The sequence below is a fragment of the Dryobates pubescens genome, chromosome 10 (assembly GCF_014839835.1).
Source record: "Dryobates pubescens isolate bDryPub1 chromosome 10, bDryPub1.pri, whole genome shotgun sequence".
In the NCBI taxonomy this organism is placed as follows: Eukaryota; Metazoa; Chordata; class Aves; order Piciformes; family Picidae; genus Dryobates; species Dryobates pubescens.
This window is the reverse complement of record NC_071621.1, coordinates 32,853,114-32,868,394: the sequence shown is the minus strand read 5'-3', so window position 1 is coordinate 32,868,394 and position 15,281 is coordinate 32,853,114. Positions and strand designations below refer to the sequence as shown.

The 15,281-nt window shown below is 45.7% G+C and overlaps 1 protein-coding gene across 1 annotated transcript in view; it reads right to left on the bottom strand.

Annotated features, from left to right (window-relative positions):
* The window catches only part of MAML2 (mastermind like transcriptional coactivator 2), a 261,439-nt gene that overhangs the window by 32,425 nt on the left and 213,733 nt on the right, over positions 1-15,281 (bottom strand). The gene's annotated exons all lie outside the window — the stretch shown is intronic.

Sequence of the window (15,281 nt, the reverse complement as noted above, 5' to 3'; positions counted from 1 at the left end):
CTTCCCCAAGTTCCTATTTTTCTCCAGACCAAAGACTCTTCAAATTCAGAGAACAACCCCTTACTAGGCAAGGTCTTTCCATAAAAATGCTGCCTTGATTTTCATGATGTTAGCTGCACCTCTTTAATCTTTGCCATAAGTCTCTGCAATAACTTCTGTGTGACTAATCAGGGTTGAATCTCATGAAAATAAAGTGTTAATTAGGCTTTATCTAATCTCAATCTAATCTGACAGCAGCAACCCACATCTGCTGCTCTGCTGTGCACTCCTATCAGGACCACCTACAACACACAGATAATTAGATGTCGCAAGTATTATGGCATCTGAATTCCAGAGTGCTCAGTGATTCCAACAGCCATCTTAGGAGCCAGGCCTACCAGCCTCTGCCTTGCCAGACAGGCAATGGACAGGAGTTACTGCAGAACTGACTCTATTTAAGAAGGACATTGAGACACTTGAATGTGTCCAGGGAAGGGCAATGAGGCTGGGGAGGGGTTTGGAGCACAGCCCTGTGAGGAGAGTCTGAGGGAGCTGGGGTTGTGTAGCCTGGAGAAGAGGAGGCTCAGGGGAGACCTTCTTGCTCTCTACAATTACCTGAGGAGAGGTTGTAGCCAGGTGGGGGTTGGTCTCTTCTCCCAGGCAACCAGCACCAGAACAAGAGGACACAGTCTCAAGCTGCGCCAGGGGAAGTTCAGGCTCAAGGTGAGTTCTTTCCAGAAAGAGTAATTGGCCACTGGATGCGCTGCCCAGGGAGGTGGTGGAGTCACCATCCCTGGAGGTGTTCAAAAAAGGATTGGAGGTGGCACTTGAAGCCATGGTTTAGTTAGTCCTGAGGTGTTGGGTGACAGGTTGGACTTGATGATCTCTGAGGTCCAATACTTCCTTGTCTTTGTTCAACTGGGGAGCACATAATTGGGCAGTACCACAGATGTGGTCTGACTAGGACAGAGTAGAGGGGGCAGAGAACCTCCCTTGACCTTGTCATGCTCTTCTTAATGCATCCCAGCATACCACTGGCCTTCTTGGCCACAAGAGAATGCTGCTAGCTCATGGTTAACTTGTCCATCACAACTGCCAGGTCCTTCTGCTTTCTTGGGAGATCAACCTCCAACCTGTACTAGTGCATGGGTTCCTACAGGGCCCATACAGACACCACCACTACCAGACAGGTGGGCTGAACAGTATTATTATGAGTCATCAGCATGCCATTTTCAATTCCTTCTGCTTGTGAAAATGTTAACTTGTTAGTAGGAAAACAAACATCTCACTAATATCTTTGTTTAGCCTGCAGAACCCCTGGTTCTAGCAACCAATTTTGGCCTCTACAGATGGATCTAGACAGGCTGGATTGATGGGCAGAAGCCAGTTGTATGAGGTTCAACAAGGCCAGGTGCCCAGTCCTGCACTTGGGTCACAACACCACCATTAAGTGATACAGGCTGGGAGAGGAGTGGCTGGAAAGCTGTCTGATGGAAAAGAACCTGGGGTTGGTTGACAGCTGGCTGAACACAAGTCAGCAATGTGTTCAGGTGGCCAAGAAGACCCACAGCATCCTGGCCTGTATCAGGAAGAGTATGGCCAGCAGGAATAGGGAAGTGATTTTACCCCTGTACTCCCCACTGGTGAGCCTGCACCTCAGATGCTGTGCTCGGTTTTGGGCCCTTCCCTACAAGGAGGACATTGAGTTGATGGATTGTGTCCAGAGAAGGGCAACGAAGCCACTGACCTCCAAATCCAAACACCCTCACAGAGAGATGTGCTTGCTTCTGGCCTGCATCTCTTGAGCACTTCTCAGGGAATTACTGCTACTAATGCCCATCTTGTGCCTACAGCCATTGTACAAGGCCAAGGGATGATCCGAGGTATTCCCCTCCCTTGCTCAGCTCAGACTTATCTAGTCTTTGTCAACACATGCTGCATGACCTGATTTTCCTTTCTGAGATAAGTCTTCCTAAGCTGCTAAAAGCTGGTCTGAAAAGCTAGCTCAGAGGTCAAGTGAAGAGGATTTCATGATTTCACTGGGTATCTTTAAGGAGAACATAACAGCTTTGGGTTACACCGCCAGTCTGCCGGCATTATACATACGCTGGGCACAATGAAATCTTGCAGTGCTCAGCCCACTGGTGGAAAGCACATCTGCCTTGAGATACCACTGGTCTGCTAGCCAAGGCAGCTATGAGTTTAGGTAAATAAAAACAGATCAAAAGGAAAAAAAAAAAAAAAGGCATTTAAACAGTTCTGAGGGCTGGGCTCACACCTTGCAATCTGCTGTAAGCAGAGGTCTCCAGAGAGTCGCCACAAAGACTTTGCCTTTCTTTGCTCCAGGATTTCTGGCAGGGAGAAATTCTCTGCTGAAATTTAGGGCAAGACTCCCAGCAACTTAAGTGGAGCCTCCCCAAGAGCTTGCACAGCTCTGTATGTATAACAACCTCCAGCCTCTGCAAGGAGCAGATGTTTAAAGGCATGGCACACTGAAGATATGTGGCATAAATGGCACAATGGTTGTACAGATAAGCAGACAGCAGCTGATATATTCCTTCCTAACAAAGAAGGACAGCCCTCTTTACAGCTAAGAGACCTATCAGCATCTTTGATATCATTGTTCTTGGGGGAACTGCTGAATAAAGGGCCTCTGTCTTCTTGAGCATAATTACAACTGATTTTTTTCCCCCCTGATAAAGAATGCAGTCATTGAGCTATAATGACATTATCTGATGACTTAAATTCGTCCTCTAATCCCTCCAAAATGGTATAAATTATTGAATAAGTCACTCAAACCTATAAAAACACCTTAAAAACATTTTGTTCAGCACCATAATGATCAGATGGAATGGAGCAAGACTTACAGTAAATTAGACTCATGCTCTGAGCTGGCTGCCACTCAATATACTCAATGCTGAATTCTCACCTACTGAGTAAGACACTCTGCCATGGATAAATGAGGACATAGTTCTAAAGTGTGTTGGCAACAACCTTTAGTTCCTTCCCATTTTTAACAGAGCACATCCATATGATTTCTTGAGGTACTATCATGGAGCTGCACAATGCTTGCCCTGGAGAGATGTTGTGGTACCCCTGAGCAAGCTCAGAAACATGAAAGATTAGTTTGGTTAGAGCTAATGTTTCCAGCACACCACTTCCAACATGTAGATTAGTTTCTCAGACACTCCCACCTTCTCTCCTGCCAGCTTCATGCAGTGCCACATGTTAACTCTAAGTTGCCTACACAGGCTGGAGGTGAGGAGAAAGTTCATCCCAGAAAGAGTAATTGGCCATTGGAATGTGCTGCCCAGGGAGGTGGTGGAGTCCCCATCCCTGGAGGTGTTCAAGAGGGGATTGGATGTGGCACTTGAAGCCATGGTTTAGTTAGCCCTGAGGTGTTGAGTGACAGGTTGGACTTGATGATCTCTCAGGTCTTTTCCAACCTTATTGATTCTATGATTCTATAATACTGAGGCGAATCTCCCTGCTTAGGAAACTGTCCTCCAGCATCAGAGCCACTCCTGAGCATTCTTATGCTATGAGATAACACTTTACCCTCAAATCCAAGACCACCAGCAATGAAAGCCTTGCTGCATGCACCCTGTCTCACCCTATCATTTCTTACACATCTCTTACATCGTGATGGTGATGCCACAGTAAGGCAAGGCCTTGTGATGTTGTCATTACTGGGACAGCAAAGTGGCATCTGAGCTGAGATCCCCCATGAATATTGTATCAGTTATGACTGATGACAAAATAACAACTACAAGATACTTGAAATTCTCAATGGAGAAGGTGGTTTGAGAGGGCTAGTAATCATAAGCAAGGACTGTGACACTATCCCCCACAGCAAACTCCTGGCCAAGCTGTCAGCTCCTGGCTTGGACAGCAGCACTCTGTGATGGGTTAGGAACTGGCTGGAGGGCTGAGCCCAGAGAGTGGTGGTGAATGGTGCCACATCCAGCTGGCAGCCAGTCACTAGTGGTGTGCCCCAGGGATCAGTGCTGGGCCCCAGCCTGTTCAATATCTTTATTGATGATCTGGATGAGGGCACTCAGTCCATCATCAGTAAATTTGCAGATGACACTAAGCTGGGGGCAGGAGTTGATCTGTTAGAGGGTAGGAGAGCTCTGCAGAGGGACCTTGACAGGCTGGGCAGATGGGCAGAGTCCAACGGCATGAGATTGAACACATCCAAGTGCCAGGTTCTGCACATTGGCCACAACAACCCCAGGCAGTGCTACAGGCTGGGGTCAGAGTGGCTGGAGAGCGGCCAGGCAGAGAGGGACCTGGGGGTGCTGGTTGACAGCAGGCTGAACATGAGGCAGCAGTGTGCCCAGGTGGCCAAGAAGGCCAATGGCATCCTGGCCTGCATCAGGAATAGTGTGGCCAGCAGGAGCAGGGAAGTCATTCTGCCCCTGTACACTGCACTGGTTAGGCCACACCTTGAGTCCTGTGTCCAGTTCTGGGCTCCTCAGTTTTGGAAAGATGTTGAGTTGCTGGAAGGTGTCCAGAGAAGGGCAACAAAATTGGGGAGGGGTCTGGAGCACAGCCCTGTGAGGAGAGGCTGAGGGAGCTGGGGTTGTTTAGCCTGGAGAAGAGGAGTCTCAGGAGAGACCTTATTGCTGTCTACAACTACCTGAAGGGAGGTTGTAGCCAGGTGGGGGTTGGTCTCTTCTCCCAGGCAACCAGCACCAGAACAAGAGGACACAGTCTCAGGCTGCACCAGGGGAGGTTTAGGCTGGAGGTGAGGAAGACATTCTTCCCAGAGAGATTGGCCATTGGAATGTGCTGCCCAGGGAGGTGGTGGAGTCACCATCACTGGAAGTGTGTAAGAGGACACTGGATGAGGCACTTGGTGCCATGGTTTAGTTGATTAGATGGTGTTGGATGATAGGTTGAACTTGATGATCTGAAAGGTCTTTTCCAACCTGGGTAATTCAATTCAATTCAATTCAATTCAATTCAATTCAATTCAATTCAATTCAATTCAATTCTATTCTATTCAATTCAATTCAATTCTATTCTATTCTATTCAATTCTATTCATACACAGTTTGTTAGTTTTCATTACTAGTATGAGTGTGACAAAATGATTATTCATGATGCTCCTTACAAAGGGTGTGTAGGAGTGCTATCTGTGATGACAACAGATCCTGCACAGCAGTAATTATAACAATATTGCTGTAATTTCTACATTTCTATGAATTGCTGATAGGTAGCTGACAACTTCATAATGCCAAAATGCCTTCACTAAGTGTCCCCATGTGATCCCCCTTACTACTGCCTAGTAGAGTTGCAATACCACTTGAGGCATGGTCACAGACTAGCAGAGTCTTCTGAATCCTCTCCATTATGAGGAATTTAACCTGTCATACAAAACACTGCCTAGGTTTGTTCCTGTGCTGGAATAGAGAGCCAGTATGCTTGGCAGCCAAGCCAAAGCACTAATTCTGCCCAGGTGCCAATGTATTCTGGGACATTTCTGCTCACAATCTAAACTTGGGCTTGTTTCTCTTCTCTGGCCTGACCTTCCCTGCTGCCCTTAATACTGTGAAAATCTCAGGGATACATCCTCAATACAGCAAGATCCAATACAAGTTGGGTTGGTCTCTTCTCCCAGGCAGCCAGCACCAGAACAAGAGGACACAGTCTCAGGCTGCATCAGGGAAGGTTTAGGCTGGAGGTGAGGAGGAAGTTTTACACAGAGAGAGTGATTACCCATTGGGATGTGCTGCCCAGGGAGGTGGTGGAGTCACCATCATTGGAGGTGTTCAGGAGGAGACTGGATGGGGTGCTTGGTGCCATGGGTTAGTTGATTAGATGGTGTTGGATGATAGGTTGGACACGATGATCTTGAAGGTCTCTTCCAACCTGGTTTATTCTGTTCTGTTCTATTCTATTCTATCCTATTCCTTTCCATTTAATTCCATATTCTATTCTATTCTAAATTAAAAAACCCCATAAGAAATTATAACCAGTGCCTGTTACCCAAGTGTCCTACAGCAGCTGGTAATAAATACCTGGAGTACAGGGAGCAGAGTGCAAAGAGTGCCTCTCCCTTATTTTCCATCTCATTCATACCTGTATGTCTCTGTCAGGTCTACTCAGGTTTCTCACATTCAAGCTGAAGAGTACTGTACTCTTTAACCTGTTTCCAACTGGAGGCCATTCATGCCTTGATCATCTTTGCTGCCTTTCCCTGATCCTTTTCTGGGCAGAATGGAACTGCAATGCAGCAGGTCAACATATGGGTGAATAATGGTTGAAGCATTGGGATAATGATGTTCTGTAGTCTGCTTTCTGTTCCCTTTCTAATACTTTGTACCAGCTATTTGCCTTTCTGATAACTGTCAGGTCTGACATTCCCAGGGAACTACTCAAGATAAGTCAATATAGCTCTCTAAGTCAAAGCTTATGATTTTGTACATAGACACAGGACTGTTTCTTTTAAGCATCTCTTACTCTGTATTTGTAGACATTGACCATGTCATACAGTCATTTGATTTTCAGAAACCTTTTCTCCAGTTTTGCAGCTGACCTTTGGGTTTACATTGAATAATTTGTGTTATGAGCAAACTTTATCATTCTGTTGCCACATCTTCTAGATCTATGTGTCTGCTGCACATCAAAGGTCCTGGCCTTAACCCCAATAATAGAACTCCTTTATTAAGAACCTGACCCCTCATCTCCACAATGTACTTCCTAACTTGACTTTCTCTCTTAGTCCATTGATAGTCTGAACATTGTTAGACCTCCAAATCTCCTTATTTACATAACAGAACTGAAAGGAGGTGTTTAAGGAGGTGTTTAAGCCCAGGCTGGCTGAGGCTCTGGCCAGCCTGATCAAGTGTGGGGTGTCCCTGCCCATGGCAGGGGGGTTGGAGCTAGATGATCCTTGTGCTCCCTTCCAACCCTGACTGATACTATGATACTATGGAGTGGAAACTCCTACCAAGCAAGATGGGGAATAGATTACAGGGATCTGCTAAAACAGACTGTGGAGGGTTGAAGTTTCCCCCCTCCCAGCATTAACTTTGCCAGACTAACTCAGTTAGAAGGAAATGAAGCTGTATTTACAAGCAAGAACTACACTCTACAATGGAATGCAATGAAGATGTACAAAATATACAGGATATCATACAGATATTTACAATTAGCAAACAACATGAAAACTCCCCTGGTCAGAGACAAGGGAAGCCATTCCACTGCTCCCCCATCCCACTGTCCCAAGAGAGAAAAAGGAGTGGAGAGAAAGCAGGGGTTAGTCTTAACTAAACAGCTCAGCCAAGGCCAGCCAACAAGCAGGTTAATCTCTCCTGAGCAAAGCAAAACCAGGAGAGATCAGGAAAGAAGAGAGAAAATTGTTATGGTACAGGCCACCTTATTCTAGATATTTACCCAATGAATTTGTTTAGAATAATCTTTTGTTTTCCTTTTCACACCCAATAGTGATTTATTTAGATTTTTCTACTTTTCTGCTCAAAATCTGTAACTACATTTTAAAGGAAGGCATAGCCTAAACCCACCACACAGACCCCAAAATCCATCCACACTGGAACTCCTAATTATATTCTTGGCTATACTTTCTGCAACCAACCAGATGACCACCAGTTCCAAAACCAAGGATAAAACCTAAGATTCCCACTACCTTACATCCTGCCATTTAGAGTTGCCAAAACAATCTTACATGTGAGCTAAAGCATCTTGAAGTCTGTTCTAACCTAGGCCAGCTGGAACAGTCCTGCAGGGATTACTGTCTCTGGCCAAGACCTCCTTGCGTGACCCTGTCCATGCAATGGTCCCAATGTGCCTGCAAAGCAATGGAAAGCTCAAGTCTGATCATGCTGGTTTGCTGCTTGTACCTGAAAAAACTCAAGTTCCTCTTTGAGGACAAATGTCCACAGCTTTTATAGCACTGGAGTGCCACATTTAATAATCTCTGTCCTCATCTTCTGCCTTAGAAGCCAGCATGAGAAAAACTGATCCAGTGGACACAATCCCAATGTCCCTGTCTTGGAGAGAAATAAAGCTACTATATTTGGATTATTACCTTGTGATTTGGGTTGTTACCTTATGAGTTCTTACTATCACAGGCATGTTTTAAGAAGTGAGGAAAGTACAAGGACCACTGAGAAGCTCCGGTCCCACACTCTCCTGGGGTCCAGAACTGGCATATAGCTGTTATCTGTCAAGGGAAGATATGGACTGGAAACTGAATCAGGATCACTTCCATAAGCTCTGAAAATATAAAGACTGATATGGACTTTTTTCCTCCCTGGATAGGTCAGGCTGGAACATCGTTATATTAAGAGGAAGAGGTGATAAAAGAGAGTACAGATCTGTAGGACATATGGAAGATCTGGATTCAGAAGCAGCATTCAGTGACAGGAATAACAGAGGACGCTTCCTGATTTGCTTTTTAAGACCTCCCTGAGCTTTTTCTCAGAAGACAGAGTTCCATATTTCAATAACATCACAAGACCAAGCAGCATTGTTCCACACAAAGCCAAGGTTAACCTGCCAAACACTTGTGCCAGAGATACCTAGCACAAAAGTCTGTGTGACCATTAAGCCTTCCTGCTTGTTGCCAGAGAGCTTCAGATAGATTTGCTGAATAGATTTGGCAAACTCTGTCATCAGCAACATGAGACATCAGAAGGCAAATTGCATCCTGGGCTGCATCAAAAGAAGCCTGCCCAGCAGATCCAGAGAGGTGATTCTGCCACTTTGCTCTGCACTGCTGAGACCTCACCTGGATTACAGCATTCAGGTCTGCAGCCCTCATTACAGGAACAACATGGGCCTCATGGAATGGCTCCAGACGAGGGCCACAAAAATGATCAGGGGGTTGGAGCACCTCTGCTGCAAAGATAGGTTTGGTTGCTAAGCCTGGAGAAAAGAATGCTCCAAGGAGGCATAATAACAACCTTCCAATACCTGAAGGGCACCTGCAAGAAGGATGGAGAGAGACTGTTTACAAAGGCCTGCAGTGATAGGATGAGGGGCAATGACTTCAAACTAGAGAAGAGTGGATTTTAGATCAGATGTTAGAAACAAATTCTTTCCCATGAGGGTGGTAGAGTGCTTGAATAGGTTGCCCAGGGAAATAGTAGGGGCCACTTCCCTAGAGATATTCAAGGTGAGGCTTGAGAGGGCTCTGGGCAACCTTATCTAGTTGAGGATGCCTCTGCTTACTGCTGAGGGGGTTGGACTACATGACCTTTGGAGGTCCCTTCCAACCCAGACCACTCTACAGTTCTATGATTCTATACTTTTCCTCTTCTGTGCTTTTCCTAGAGCTGTGTTGTCTCTGGCTGGTATTTTGAGCTGGCAAGGAACAAACTCTCTTTTCATTCCTTCTCTGATCTTTTGAGATACCCATCAGTAATGCTGGGAGAGGGAAGTGTGAATCATGTGAAGCAGGGATGGAAAACTGGCTGAAAGTTCTCTTTTGATGACAGAAGTCATCTGACCTGTTGTGCTCATCACTGCTTTCCATCTCACATCCTTTCCCTGACAAGTTGTGAATATTCTTCACATCTAGATGGCAGGGGATATGTCCAGTGGGATATTCCCTGAAAGCTGGGCTTTGCTAAAGCCCTCTGTGCAACAGCAGCACTCCCTCCCTTTTGAAATGACTCAGACGAGTAGGCCCAATGACTCAGTGGTTTGGACAGCTTAAATATCAAGGGAGTATTGAACAATAGCCTTCCCTAACTTGAGTAAGGATTACCAATCTCACTGCTTGGGGATGGAAAGATTCCCTCAGCACCTTCCCAGCTCTTTAAGTTGTTTGTACCCTGCGTGTCCTGCACTGGGAAGGCATAATCAGGTGGTACTCTGATGAGAAAATGGGAATAAAACTTCCCTCTTTTCTGTGCCTGTCATCTTCAAGGAACAGTCAGCACGAAGAGATCAGCATTATCCCAGAGTTTCTGACCTCACAAGACCCAAAAGTGCTTTAGCATTTTCTCAGATTGCTCCTTCTCTGTCTCTTTTCTCCAAGTAAAAGGAGTATAAGCACCTGAGATTGTTGCCATATTTCCACTAAAATGCAAAGGCCACAATTGCTGGAAAGCCTCCGGGCTAAAACTGGCAATGGACATTTGAAGGCTGCAGAAGAGAGCAGCATGCCCTTGTCACCGTGCCAGCTCCTCCCTCCTGGCCACCACAAGGAATGCACCTGGCAGCATTAGGTTGTGCTAGCAAAGAGAAGGCCACAGAAAAATCGACATTTCCAGCAGCTTGAACGGTCTGAAAAACACAAAATGGGAGATGAGAGACTGAGCAAAAAGAAAGAGAGAGGCTGCTAAATGGATGAGCACCAAAAAGAGACATACATTGCGAAGAATGGTTATTGATCTGCCTGAATGTCCCTTTCCACATGCACATAGGAAGCACTCAGAACCACAGTGACCAAAATGAAGATGCTGTCCAGGTAAATACGTGCTCACATGCTTGCTTTGATGTAGGCTAACAGTAAGGAGAGTAGAGGGGACGAAAACAGTCTCAAATAATCATACTCTTAAAAGACTATGTTAAGCTTTGATAGCCTGTTGATACATCCAGGCAGGCAGAAAAGGGACATTGAAACTGAATGTGATTTTTACATATGCAAGTAATTTTATTTGTGCACATTTTTGTTCTGCTTTCTCAGGGAAGGAAAATGTGATGTACTGCGAGTGCCTAAAAACTCCCTTTGACATTTATCTCATTCGCTGAAAACAGATCTCTCTGAATTGATTTAATAAAATCCTCAAGAGCCAAGTTTCCTTCTTGGAGTAATTGTTTTAAACAGTAAATTAAGGTATTTTGGTACCCTCCTCCCTGGTTTGTTCCAGCTTCACAAAAACACCATCATTTTGCCTTTCTGTGACTTCCAAAGGCTCAGTCTTTCCATTATTTCTTAAAAGGGTTTTCAAGTTGACAATGAGATTATGGCTACTTTTTTGTTTTGTCCTAAATCCTCTCCATTCCTTCCCCTGCCAAATCTGTAAGCAACCAAGTGAGGATGGGGGGAGAAAAGAATTAATACCAAACTTGACTGGAGATACTCAGCTTGTTGGCAGAGCGTCTGTGTGTTCAAACACATGAAAAGTAAACAAAGCATTTGGGGTACACGAGTGCAAAAAGGTATCAAGATTTATGGCAATAAGAAGGCAGCTGCCTAACTGTTCCCTTGGTGCTCCAGATAGGATTTGAGAGCTTTAGGACTGACTCATGCACCATTTGGCACATTTTGGAAGGGGAGAGCATACCTTGTATTTCACTAGGGGGGTGAGGAAGTCTTGCATAGCTGAGAACAGCAAAATTGCTTGTGGGTTCTGAGCGCACACAGAATTCTTCAGTGGGATTTGCAACCTCCCTTCATCCTCTGGCTACTGTTATTATTGGAATTGTTACTAGTATTGCACCAGCTCAATTCAATTACATTAGGTGTATGATCACATTCAGAATAGAATAGAATAGAATAGAATAGAATAGAATAGAATAGAATAGAATAGAATAGAATAGACCAGGATGGAACAGACCTTTGAGATCATCGTGTCCAACCTATCATCCAACACCATCTAATCAACTAAACCATAGCACCAAGCACACCATCCAGTCTCCTCCTAAACACCTCCAGTGATGGTGACTCCACCACCTCCCTGGGCAGCACATTCCAATTACTCTCTCAGTGAAGAACTTTCTCCTCACCTCGAGCCTAAACTTCGCCTGGTGCAGCTTGAGACTGTGTCCCCTTGTTCTGGTGCTGGTTGCTAGAGAGAAGAGACCAACCCCCACCTGGCTACAACCACCCTTCAGGTAGTTGTAGAGAGCAATAAGGTCTCCCCTGAGCCTCCTCTTCTCCAGGTTACACAACCCCAGCTCCCTCAGCCTCTCCTCACAGGGCTGTGCTCAAGGCCTCTCCCCAATTTTGTTGCCCTTCTCTGGACACATTCAAGTGTCTCAATGTCCTTCCTAAACTGAGGGGCCCAGAACTGGACACAGGACCCAAGGTGTGGCCTAACCAATGCAGAGTACAGGGGCACAATGACTTCCCTGCTCCTGCTGGCCACACTATTCCTGATGCAGGCCAGGATGCCATTGGCCTTCTTGGCCACCTGGGCACACTGCTGGCTCATGTTTAGGCAGCTGTCAATCAGCACCCCCAGGTCCCTCTCTGTTTGGCAGCTAATTGTCAGAGGGAGCACTTTCTGGCACGTGCCAATTTCCATCCACTCAGACAGAAGCGGAATCATGCTGAACCTATCAATTTTGAAATGCCTCCCTGTGAAACTCTGACATGAATCCCAGGTAAGAAATGAAAGCAGAGCCCCACACCAACACACATTTGCATATGTTCTCACTCCAAAGAAGGAGCCTTGAGCCTATCATTTAAAATTCCTGTCCATGTGTGCTGTGAGGAAGCGTTTCTCCCGCTCCCAGGCAAACCGACACAGGTACCTTTGTTACCGTCAGCTCATCCAACTCCAGTTTGCAGAGAACTTCTCTCATGGCTGCTGCTCAATGAATCTTATTCAGATAGGCTCCCCTGTGTGTTGTGCTTGTTTCCTTTTATTTTTTCTAATCAGCTGGCATAGCCCCAGATATTCCCTGATAAATCATGTCTAATGCCTGCCTTGTGGCTTTCTGAGGTGAACAACAACGGCGAAATAAAAGAAACCGAAGTGGTAAAAAGCAATATTAAAAACACATTTAGTGCAATCACACACTGGGGGGACATGAAGGAAGCACTAAACTCTACCTGCTTCCCTACAATCACCTTGAAAGTTTCAAAGTTAGCTTGAAGACACAGTGGGTTGTAGAGTGAAGCAGTAATGAGAATCAGAGGATTAAATCAAAAGCCCAACAGTTTTATTCTCTCTATGCTGTTTCCTGCTTTTGGTTTAATTTTATCTTGATCATTCAGGCATTTGCATAAGTGCTTAACTAAGATGTTAGTAGCATTACTCAGTGAAGTTGAACATTTTGCTGGATTAGAGAGACACATTTATCAGTCCCCATTGACAATTATTGTTATTGCAGTTCCCACTATTAAAAGCTTTCTCTTCCAAGGCAGCTTCTCTAGGCTCTTTTCCCTTCCTGCCTACATGTCTAGATTTCTAACCTTGTATTCTCCTTTACACCCTCTCCTACTGATTGTCCTAAATCTTTCTAGCTGACCTCTTAATCTCTTCCCCTCCACATGTTCCTTCCCAGCTTCAAGCAATGGCAAACAGCAGTGGTGGCTGTGATTCAGCAGCTGCTTGGCCAGCAAGGGCTGGACAACCATCCCACGGGCAGAGGAGCAGCAGCTTCAGCGCTCCAAGCTGTGGAGAAAGCAGGAGGTGGGATTCACCCCTAGCTAGTGTCTACTCATGAATGTCGAGTAGCCGATGCAATCATCTGTATCGTTTGCTCACAGCTGCTTTTAACTCTGCTTTTTCGTTTGACAATGTCCAAACTTTCCAGCAGATGGCATCTCCTCCTAACTTCTACCCAAGCTACCCCATGCGCCCAAGGACAGAGGCTGCAGCCGCTTGCTTCCGACACAGCCGATGTTATAAACGTCCTCTCCGTGCAGGAAATGTGCTGCAGGAAAGTGCAAGCAGGAATGAATCTACATCCTTACACCTGAATTTTGCACCTCCAGTTAATGTCTTTCTCTCAATGTTCAGACAGTTATGGGTTTGTCACTGCTGGAGCAGAGCCAATGTTCATTTGTGACTATTATGAAACGAACTCTAAAATGGAGTATAATCTATCACTCCATGAAGCCACATGGAAGCAACAATAACGAGACCTTCCCTTCTTAAGCAACAGTTGTAGAGCTGGAGCAGTTGCAACCCTCAACCATCAGGCAGACACTGCATGAATATGTGCAGCAGGAGAGCATTGGCTTGTGTACTGCTATGTAGTTGCCTACATTCTTGTCTTTTCACCTCTGAGACCAATGTGAGTATAACCGAGCGACGCTCAAGAACTTTGTCCCTGGGCAGGATTTGGATTGAGCTTAAGCTAGCACAGCCACAGCAGCACTGTCAGGTCTGCACATTTGTGGGTCTACCTCCAGATGCTTCTCAGAGCTCAGGTTCTTTGTAGGTAATGAAAGAAACAGGGAGGAAGAGGGGACAGAAAGTTGAGGACATCACCTCTTCTCGGGACACCATACTGGCTAAGTCCAGATCTATTCTGTCTCCCATCGGCCCTGCTTCACTGACCAGTGAAAACCAGGGTACTAGAGGGACACAGATCTTTCCTTTACTTTCCCAACTTTGCTGGCAGGGCTATAAAATGAGCAAATAGAAATAATGCTACTGGGCTGTTGTGACCACCTCTCACTAATTGGCACAAATCTACTGTGAAATACTAACAGAATTCTTCAGCAACAGTCCAAAGCCTGCCTGCAGATAAAAATAAACCCATGGAACTATGTGACTATCAGCAGTCTGCAGCCATGCCCTACACACAGAAAATAAGAGTAAACATGCAGAGTAAGTGAGTCACTCTCTCAGGTCTAGCTTTTGACAAGGTGGTCTCCCTACATTCACTCTGCTGAGAACACCAGTGAGTCATGCTCATAATTGAATTGAAGAAGTACATAACCCAACAAACACAGAAACCACAGTAAACAAGAGAAGCTGCAGCAAAGACACATTCCTTTTTTTTCTGCATTAAGGCTAAAAACAAGACATAGAATCATAGAATCAGTAAGGTTGGAAAAGACCTCAGAGATCATCAAGTCCAACCTAGCACCCAACACCTCAGGACTAACTAAACCATGGCTTCAAGTGCCACATCCAATCTCTTTTTGAACACCTCCAGGGATGGTGACTCCACCATCTCCCTGGGCAGCACATTCCAATGGCCAATCACTCATTCTGTGAAGAACTTTCTCCTCACCTTGAGCCAAAACTTCCCCTGGCACAGCTTGAGACTGTGTCCTCTTGTTCTAGTGCTGGTTGCCTGGGAGAAGAGACCAACCCCCACCTGGCTACAACCTCCCTTCAGGTAGCTGAAGGTCTGCCCCGAGCCTCCTCTTCTCGAGGCTAAGCAACCCCAGCTCCCTCAGCCTCTCCTCACAGGGCTGAGCTCCAGGCCTCTCCCCAGCCTCATTGCCCTTCTCTGGACACGTCTGTTCCTATGAAATGTGATTAGCACTGGCACACTTCCTCTTAGTTGTTATATTTATGATTGCTGTTAAATTGCACCACTTGCATGCACAGTGCTGCAGAGATGATGATTTTAGAGTGCTTTCAGTCACAAACTGACCTAAGGCTTCTATAATCTGAAGCCTCCCTGTTGTAAAGA